Source organism: Schistocerca gregaria, chromosome X, assembly GCF_023897955.1.
Source record: "Schistocerca gregaria isolate iqSchGreg1 chromosome X, iqSchGreg1.2, whole genome shotgun sequence".
NCBI lineage: Eukaryota > Metazoa > Arthropoda > Insecta > Orthoptera > Acrididae > Schistocerca > Schistocerca gregaria.
This window is the reverse complement of record NC_064931.1, coordinates 866,284,904-866,293,487: the sequence shown is the minus strand read 5'-3', so window position 1 is coordinate 866,293,487 and position 8,584 is coordinate 866,284,904. Positions and strand designations below refer to the sequence as shown.

The 8,584-nt window shown below is 39.7% G+C and overlaps 1 long non-coding RNA gene across 1 annotated transcript; it reads right to left on the bottom strand.

Annotated features, from left to right (window-relative positions):
• Positions 1-7,544: 7,544 nt before the first annotated feature.
• Positions 7,545-8,262, bottom strand: LOC126299230 (uncharacterized). The gene is made up of 3 exons (XR_007552749.1): positions 8,177-8,262; positions 7,908-8,018; positions 7,545-7,729 (listed from the first exon to the last, which is right to left on the bottom strand). It is a non-coding gene; the product is annotated as an uncharacterized LOC126299230 (long non-coding RNA).
• Between the last annotated feature and the right edge of the window lie 322 nt (positions 8,263-8,584).

The following is an 8,584-nucleotide window of genomic DNA, read 5'->3' as shown; positions in this document are numbered from 1 at the left end:
AAAGAAATACAGTAGAAGAAGAAGGGTAGCTTTGAGGGAGAAAGTAGTGAAGGCAGCACAGGATCAAGTAGGTAAAAAGACGAGGGCTGGTAGAAATCCTTGGGTAACAGAAGAAATATTGAATTTAATTGATGAACGTAGAAAATATAAAAATGCTGTAAACAAAGCAGGCTAAAAGAAATACAAAAGTCTCAAAAATGAGATCGACAGGAAGTGCAAAATGACTGAGCAGGGATGGCTAGAGGACAAATGTAAGGATGTAGAGGCTTATCTCACTCGGGGAAAGATAGATACTGCCTACAGGAAATTTAAAGAGACCTTTGGAGAAAAGAGGACCACTTGTATGAATATCAGGAGCTCAGATGGAAACCCAGTTCTAAGCAAAGAAGGGAAAGCAGAAACGTGGAAGGAGTATACAGGGTGTTACAAAAAGGTACGGCCCCACTTTCAGGAAGCATTCCTCACACACAAATAAAGAAAAGATGTTATATGGACATGTGTCCGGAAACGCTTAATTTCCATGTTAGATCTCATTTTAGTTTCGTCAGTATGTGCTGTACTTCCTCGACTCACCGCCAGTTGGCCCAATTGAAGGAAGGTAATGTTGACTTCGCTGCTTGTGTTGACATGCTACTCTTTGCTCTACAGTACTAGCTAGCATCAAGCACATCAGTACGTAGCATCAACAGGTTATTGTTCATCACGAACGTGGTTTTGCAGTCAGTGCAATGTTTACAAATGCGGAGTTGGCAGATGCCCATTTGATGTATGGATTAGCACGGGGCAACAGCCGTGGCACGGTACGTTTGTATCGAGACAGATTTCCAGAACGAAGATGTCCCGACAGGAAAACGTTCGAGGCAATTGATCGGCGTCTTAGGGAGCACGGAACATTCCGGCCTATGACTCGCGACTGGGGAAGACCTAGAACGACGAGGACACCTGCATTGGACGAGGCAGTTCTTCGTGCAGTTGACGATAACCCTAATGTCAGCGTCAGAGAAGTTGCTACTGTACAAGGTAACGTTGACCACGTCACTGCCAGTTGTTTCCGTACCATGCACTGCGTGTGCAGGCACTATCAGCAACTGATTGGCCTCCACGGGTACACTTCTGCCAATGGTTCATCCAACAATGTGTCAATCCTCATTTCAGCGCAAATGTTCTCTTTAAGGCTGAGGCTTCATTCCAACGTGATCAAATTGTAAAGATTAACAATCAACATGTGTGGGTTGACGAGAATCCACACGCAATTGTGCAATCTCGTCATCAACACAGATTTTCTGTGAACGTTTGGGCAGGCATTGTTGGTGATGTCTTGATTGGGCCCCATGTTCTTCCACCTACGCTCAATGGAGCAGGTTATCATGATTTCATATGGGATACTCGACCTGTGCTGCTAGAACATGTGCCTCTACAAGTGCGACACAACATGTGGTTCATGCACGATGGAGCTCCTGCACTTTTCAGTTGAAGTGTTCGTACGCTTCTCAACAACAGATTCGGTGACCGATCGACTGGTAGAGGGGGACCAATTCCATGGCCTCCACGATCTAACGACCTCAACCCTCTTGACTTTCATTAATGGGGGCATTTGAAAGCTCTTGTCTACGCAACCCCGGTACCAAATGTAGAGATTCTTCGTGCTCGTATTGTGGACGGCTGTGATACAATACGCCATTCTCCAGGGCTGCATCAGCGCATCAGGGATTCCATGAGACGGAGGGTGGATGCATGTATCCTCGCTAACGGAGGACATTTTGAACATTTCCTGTAACAAAGTATTTGAAGTCACGCTGGTACGTTCTGATGCTGTGAGTTTCCATTCCATGATTAATGTGATTTGAAGAGAAGTAATAAAATGAGCTCAAACATGGAAAGTAAGCATTTCCGGACACATGTCCAAATAACATATTTTCTTCCTTTGTGTGTGAGGAATGTTTCCTGAAAGTTTGGCCGTATCCTTCTGTAACACGCTGTATAGAGCGTCTATACAATGGCGATGTACTTGAGGGCAATATTATGGAAATGGAAGAGGATGTAGATGAAATGGGAGTTTGACAGAGCACTGAAAGACCTAAGTCGAAACAAGGCCCCGGGAGTATACAACATTCCCTTAGAACTACTGACAGCCTTGGGCGAGCCAGTCTTGACAAAACTCTACCATCTGGTGAGCATAATGTATGAGACAAGTGAAATACGCCCAGACTTCAAGAAGAATATAATAATTCCAATCCAAAAGAAAGCAAACTATCAGTTTAATAAGTCATGGCTGCAAAATATTAACGCGAATTCTTTACAGAGGAATGAAAAAACTAGTAGAAGCCGAACTCAGGGAAGATAACTTTGGATTTCGTAGAAATGTTGGAACACATGAGGCAATACTGACCCTACGGCTTATCTTAGAAGTTAGATTAAGAAAAGGCAAACCTACATTTCTAGCATTTGTAGACTTAGAGAAAGCTTTTGACAATGTTGACTGGAATACTCTCTTCCAAATTCTGAAGGTGGCAGGGGTAAAATACAGGGAGTGAAAGGCTATTTACAATTTGTACAGAAAGCAGATGGCAGTTATAAGAGTCGAGGGACATGAAAGGAAAGCAGTTGTTGGGAAGGGAGTGAGAAAGGGGTGTTGCCTCTCTCTGATGTTATCAATCTGTATATTGAGCAAGCAGTAAAAGAAACAAAAGAAAAATTCGGTGTAGGTACTAAAATCCATGGAGAAGAAATAAAAACTTTAATGTTCGCCGATGACATTGTAATTCTGTCAGAGACAGCAACAGGCTTGGAAGAGCAGGTGAACGGAATGGACAGTGTCTTGGAAGAAGGATATAAGATGAATGTCAACAAAAGCAAAACTAGGATAATGCAATGCAGTCGAGTTAACTCGGGTGATGCTGAGGGAATTAGATTAGGATATGAGACACTTCAAGTAGTGAAGGAGTTTTGTTATTTGGGGAGCAAAATAACTGATGATGGTCGAAGTAGAGAGGATATAAAATGTAGACTGGCAATGGCAAGGAAAGCGCTTCTGAAGAAGAGAAATTTGTTAAGATCGAGTATAGATTTAGGTGTCAGGAAGTCGTTTCTTAAAGTATTTGTATGGAGTGTAGCCATCTATCGAAGTGAAACATGGACGATAAATAGTTTGGATAAGAAGAGAATAGAAACTTTCGAAATGTGGTGCTACAGAAAAAAGCTGAAGATTAGTTGGGTAGATTACATAACTAATGAGGTGGTACTGAATAGAATTGGGAAGAAGAGGAGTTTGTGGCACAACTTGACTAGAATAAGGGATCGGTTGGTAGGACATGTTCTGAGGCATCAAGGGATCACCAATTTAGTACTGGGGGGCAGCGTGGAGGGTAAGAATCGTAGAGGGAGACCAAGAGATAAATACACTAAGCAGATCCAGAAGGATGTAGGCTGCAGTACGTATTGGGAGATGAAGCAGCTTGCAGAGGATAGAGTAGCATGGAGAGCTGCACCAAATCCCTGGACTGAAGACCACAACAACAACAGAAGTTATTGCAAAATAATTTTCTGAAGATAGCAGTTTACATTGCAGTAATCTTGGGCATCTCTTGGGGAGATCAACAGGGCCACTACTGTATGTGTTAACTCTTTACGCATGGTACTGTAGGCTAGAACATCTCGACAGTAATGTGATTAGCTGTGACAGTATGTTATAAATAGAAAACTTAATCAATACCTGCCCATACTGCTTCGAAAGTTTAGCTTAGTGGAATGATTTCTATCTGGATGGGATAGTAGAAACAATAAGTTGTAAATGGATTAAGCAGTATAAACTATAAACAATTTAGAAAAACTGTTTTTCACTGCAAGGTTAATGACACAAAATCATACCTAACAGACAGAAAGTGTGGTGACCTGAAATGAAAGTTACATAATTTGTGTTATCCATATGTATCATAAGTTGCATTTCAGAGTTTGGTTATTACACAACTACAGATTTTCTCTGAGAGAGACTCATATTACCTTCTTTCAGATAGTGCTTCAGTGTAAGATGCTGTATTAACAGGTGAAAATTATCATAAGTAGAGAAATGTTTGCCTAGCAAAATAATGTAACAGAAATGTTGAATGATGTCAATAGACAAACTACACTTTACTTGCGATATTGCAAGAACCGCTTTTCAGTCACACTGTTTTGTAGCTCACTATGTATAGATTACAAAGAAACCCTGAAAGTAAAATGAGATTAATTACATTCCTTAAAAGGGCATGTAAGCAGTTTTCCTTCATACTCCAATCGCTGAATGGGCACAAATCTTTTATAACATCATATGATGTAAGGCACTTTCCCTAACGAACTGTAACTAGTAATATGTTAGATACATATGTATACTCTGTAGAGAAAGATGCGGGCACTACCTGAGAAAATGTTGTCTGATGCATTATCAGAATTTTTTGAGTTTTAAATGTTATGTTTAACAAAATTGTAGGATCCGATAAGATATCACTTTCAACTCAAAACTAAGCTTTTACTATACTTGGACATTACAGACATTTGGATATACATACTGGAACAATATAATATACTGGGATTTACTGATTTGACTACTCTTTAAATCTGTTTTATTTGATTAATGCAGGACAGAATTTTTTTGTCACAATTAAGTGTTAAAAAGCTCTCAATGCAGTCACAGTTGGTGTTCTGAAATACAATATGTGGTCAGCACAACTAGTCAAGACACAGACCAGCTTTTATTCAAAAGACCTCTCAAGGGGTTCCAAAATATGTTTGATAGGACTCATATCTGACAAGCGGAGCAACCATTGCATTCAAGTTATAAATTCTTCTTGTAACAACTTACCCAACATGTAGGGAAGCAGCCTATTCACGCCGTATAAAATTCACAGCAGTCTTTCCATTGTGTGCCAGCCAGTCCGCTGTAACTAGCTCTGACGTCATAAACGTTGCGCAATACTTTAAAAATCAAGTAAATAACCTGAAACGTTTCTAGCATGTCAGGAGTAATACTAAATCAATATGTGATGAATATCAGTTCAATAACTTTAACCACTTTCGATATTTGGACGTTTTTCTGTAAAATTAACTGGCGCAACAGAAGAGAGCTAGAAACTAAAAAATTTATATTTAGATTCCTTTTGCATAATAATTTAGTAGAAACAGTATTCTGGATCCGATAAATTAAAATTTTTGTTGAAATTCATGATTTTCTGGGTTTTATCTTAAAAATTAAGGAAGCAAGATAGATTAAGTAGGCGAATAAATAAAGCTAGGAGGTTTAAACTTAAGTACAATGGAGAACCACTATAACCATAAAGATGCGAGAAGTTTCAACTGAATAACTATAAAACAATAGCGGTAGCGTGTCTCCAAAGGGCAAGTTCAGAGCTCGTCTACTGCGTGTAGTGTAATTAAATTAATTCTTTCGCCCAAAATATTGGACATAGCCACGTCAGACTTTCATTATGATTACTTACCTATGTGCTGATTACACATTTAAATTGAGAGCTTCATTGGCCATCAGAAAAGGAAGCAATGATTTATTTAATAACTTAAAGTGGTGCATTACTAGCCCAGCGGCTAGTCGGGACAGCGAATTTAATCAAGCGTTCCCTTAGCCGTCCGCACCGCGGCTTTATATATAAGAACGCTGCGCGAGGAAAAAAAGGCCCCAGTTCTCTCCAAACGCTGATCAGCGCACCATCTGTGCCGGGAGTCGCGTGGCGTCGATATCATTGTTATAAACAGCCTCGGATGCCATAATAAGTTACTCGGGATACGCATAACCATGAAATCGTTTTCGAGTGAAGTGTTAATTCCGGGATTACTTTAATGATCTATCTTCAGTTCACGTATGACATATTTTCACGTGCTGCCGCGGGACAGACATTCTACCATTATTTAGCGTGGCATTTGATGAACATTATCATCAAATTATGGCGAGCATTCACTTAAACATTTAATTGGAACAGTTACAGTTGCATCAGCGCATTAGACTCTGAACTGCTCTGGTAGTTGGATTGTGTGGATTCTTTTTGATCAGTGACTTTCAGAATATAGTGAATAGTGGTGGGCAGGAGATCGCGTATCTGTTAGAAATCACAGTGACTGAGAAGTCACAGATATCACAATAACAACTTTAGAAAATCAAACTGTGATTTCAGTCACAGTTAGCAGTCGCAAGTAGCATTTCACATTCAACCCCGTGAGCCATCTGTTGGCCGAATTCCGTACTGGTTTCTGCGATTTCAGTGACATATCACAGCTAGAAGACGCAAGTAGCAACTAAAAAGCGCAGTTAACAGTGCCATCTGTTGGCCAAAGTTCGTACTACGCTCATCTCTGCGAGACGCTATCGAGTCTAATTGCGATTTCCGTGACAAGTCGCAACTAAGGGTCGCAAGTAGCAACTAAAAAGCGCAGTTAGCAGTGCCATCTGTTGAGCAAAGCTGATACTATGCTATTCGCTACCGAGTCAAATTCCGATTTACGTGACAAATCGCAACTAAGAGTCGCAAGTAGCAACTAAAAAGCGCAGTTAACATTCTTTTCCTAGTGCCATGTGTTGAGCGATGTACGTACTTCGTTATGAGAGCCTTGTGCCTCACGAGATCGGTGTGCTGTGTGTGCGTATGAAGGACTAATTTCATTAGTGGTACAAGTCCATTTGTGTTCATTTTGAGATACGGAGTCGTAAAGTTAAATGAGCGCTGAAAAATCTGCAGTTGAGATACCAGAAATATTCAAGCATATGGCTTCTTGCTAGAAATGAACCTTTATTAATGTTTGTTTGGATCATTAATTTCAGAAGCATTATAGCCAGAAATGTGGAGGTAATCGACTTGTACCACTATTGAAATAAGCCCTTCACATTATATGACGACATGCACATTCAGCATCAGTTATGGTTGGTCAAACACAGATGTGACTATGAATGTATTATATTAATAAGAAGCAACATTGCCTTTTTCTTTTGAAAATATCAAGTAACGTAACAAATGTGATTCTGCTTCCAATATGACAGTTTTCGTTAATACTCCACATGCCTACAGGACTTTGCAATGTTAACACAGCAGAACTCAGACATCTGCATAAGTGTAGTGAAATGAAAACAGCATTATTGAGTCATATGAATGTCTCACTTTTATTCCGACACAGTTCAAGACTCGGGATAAAAGTTTTACACCTGGTGTTCTACATGGCAACTTCACACACACGAACTTTTTGCCGACACTACTACCACCTACGTAAGTAAGCTTTTCCTGTGTTACTTTCAAGTACTGCACTTAAGCTATTCCTGATTTAACTGGAAGATCTGTACTGCCCACTTTCAACTCAACAGCCTCAAAATGCATATTGTAGACTTTGGGCTATGTTACAGGTCAGTGTCACACCAAGATTATGGAGAAGAGGGGGGGGCTGCGTATCACTCTCCAACTAGTGTTTACCAGTAAATAAGTGGCGGAAAATTACGGGTATAGGACGGCTTAAACATGTGGAAAATGAGATTTTCATTATTCACTCACGCCATTTAACATTTATTATTCCTTTAAAATCGCATAACAACTACAATAAAACACAGTTTAATCACTCATCTGCACACTTATTTCACAATTATGTCACTTTTAAACTGCAAATCCTCTAAGAGCTGTCTTGAATCTTCACGAGTCTCTCTCAACAGCCTTGATGTGGATAGACACGTACAGCAACCAGTAATCAAGAGTCAGAACTGTGTCTGCAAAATCACAAGGATTATTAAACAATTTTTGCTGTCACTAATTACAAGCAATATAATTGACAGAGTAGATTGCTAATATTTGCTGCAATGAATGCCACTCAATGGGGTATATTTCACATTTGCAAGAACGATCTCACTGAAGTAATTAAGTCCATCGAAACACTTAGAAACTAACCTCTCGTCTGACGAAAACGGTCTAAAGACGCAGTAGCAATTTCTCCAGATCTGTTGACAATGATATTTTGAGTTATCAATTTACTGAGTGACTGAAATGTAGTTCGGGTACCTGTGAACATAACAGTATGTTAGAATTCATTTTCTACACACGAGCTATTACGCTACTGTATGGCTACTTACATATTAATTACACTATTAATATTTTCACAGTTGTTTCTTTAATACATAAATAAAGCCAACGGAAGAACAAACGTAAAACTTACTTACCAATGACAGGTTTGTTGAGATGCAATTTTCTGTGTGGGCAGATGTAACTTTTTCATATGGTGGTAAGTCGCAGAAATCGCAGGAGTCACAGAAATCGTAGAAGTAGCAGAAGTCACAGAAATCGCGGAAGTAGCAGAAATCGCAGAAATAGCAGTGGTTAATACACAAATTTCCATACGCCGCCCCACAAACACTGTGTTTTGTGTGGATTAGAATTGCAGCCCACAGAAAGGAAAGAATCATCAGTGTCTTGGCAGAATGACAGGTCAGGTAATGCCATCTCTATACCTTCAAAAAAAAATCAAAGAACCATTTTGAATAATATGGATACCTGCACACCTGATGATGATGTTGCCCACAGTATCCATATATTCAGTATTTTTGTTTTCGCACATGTTGTTTAAGATT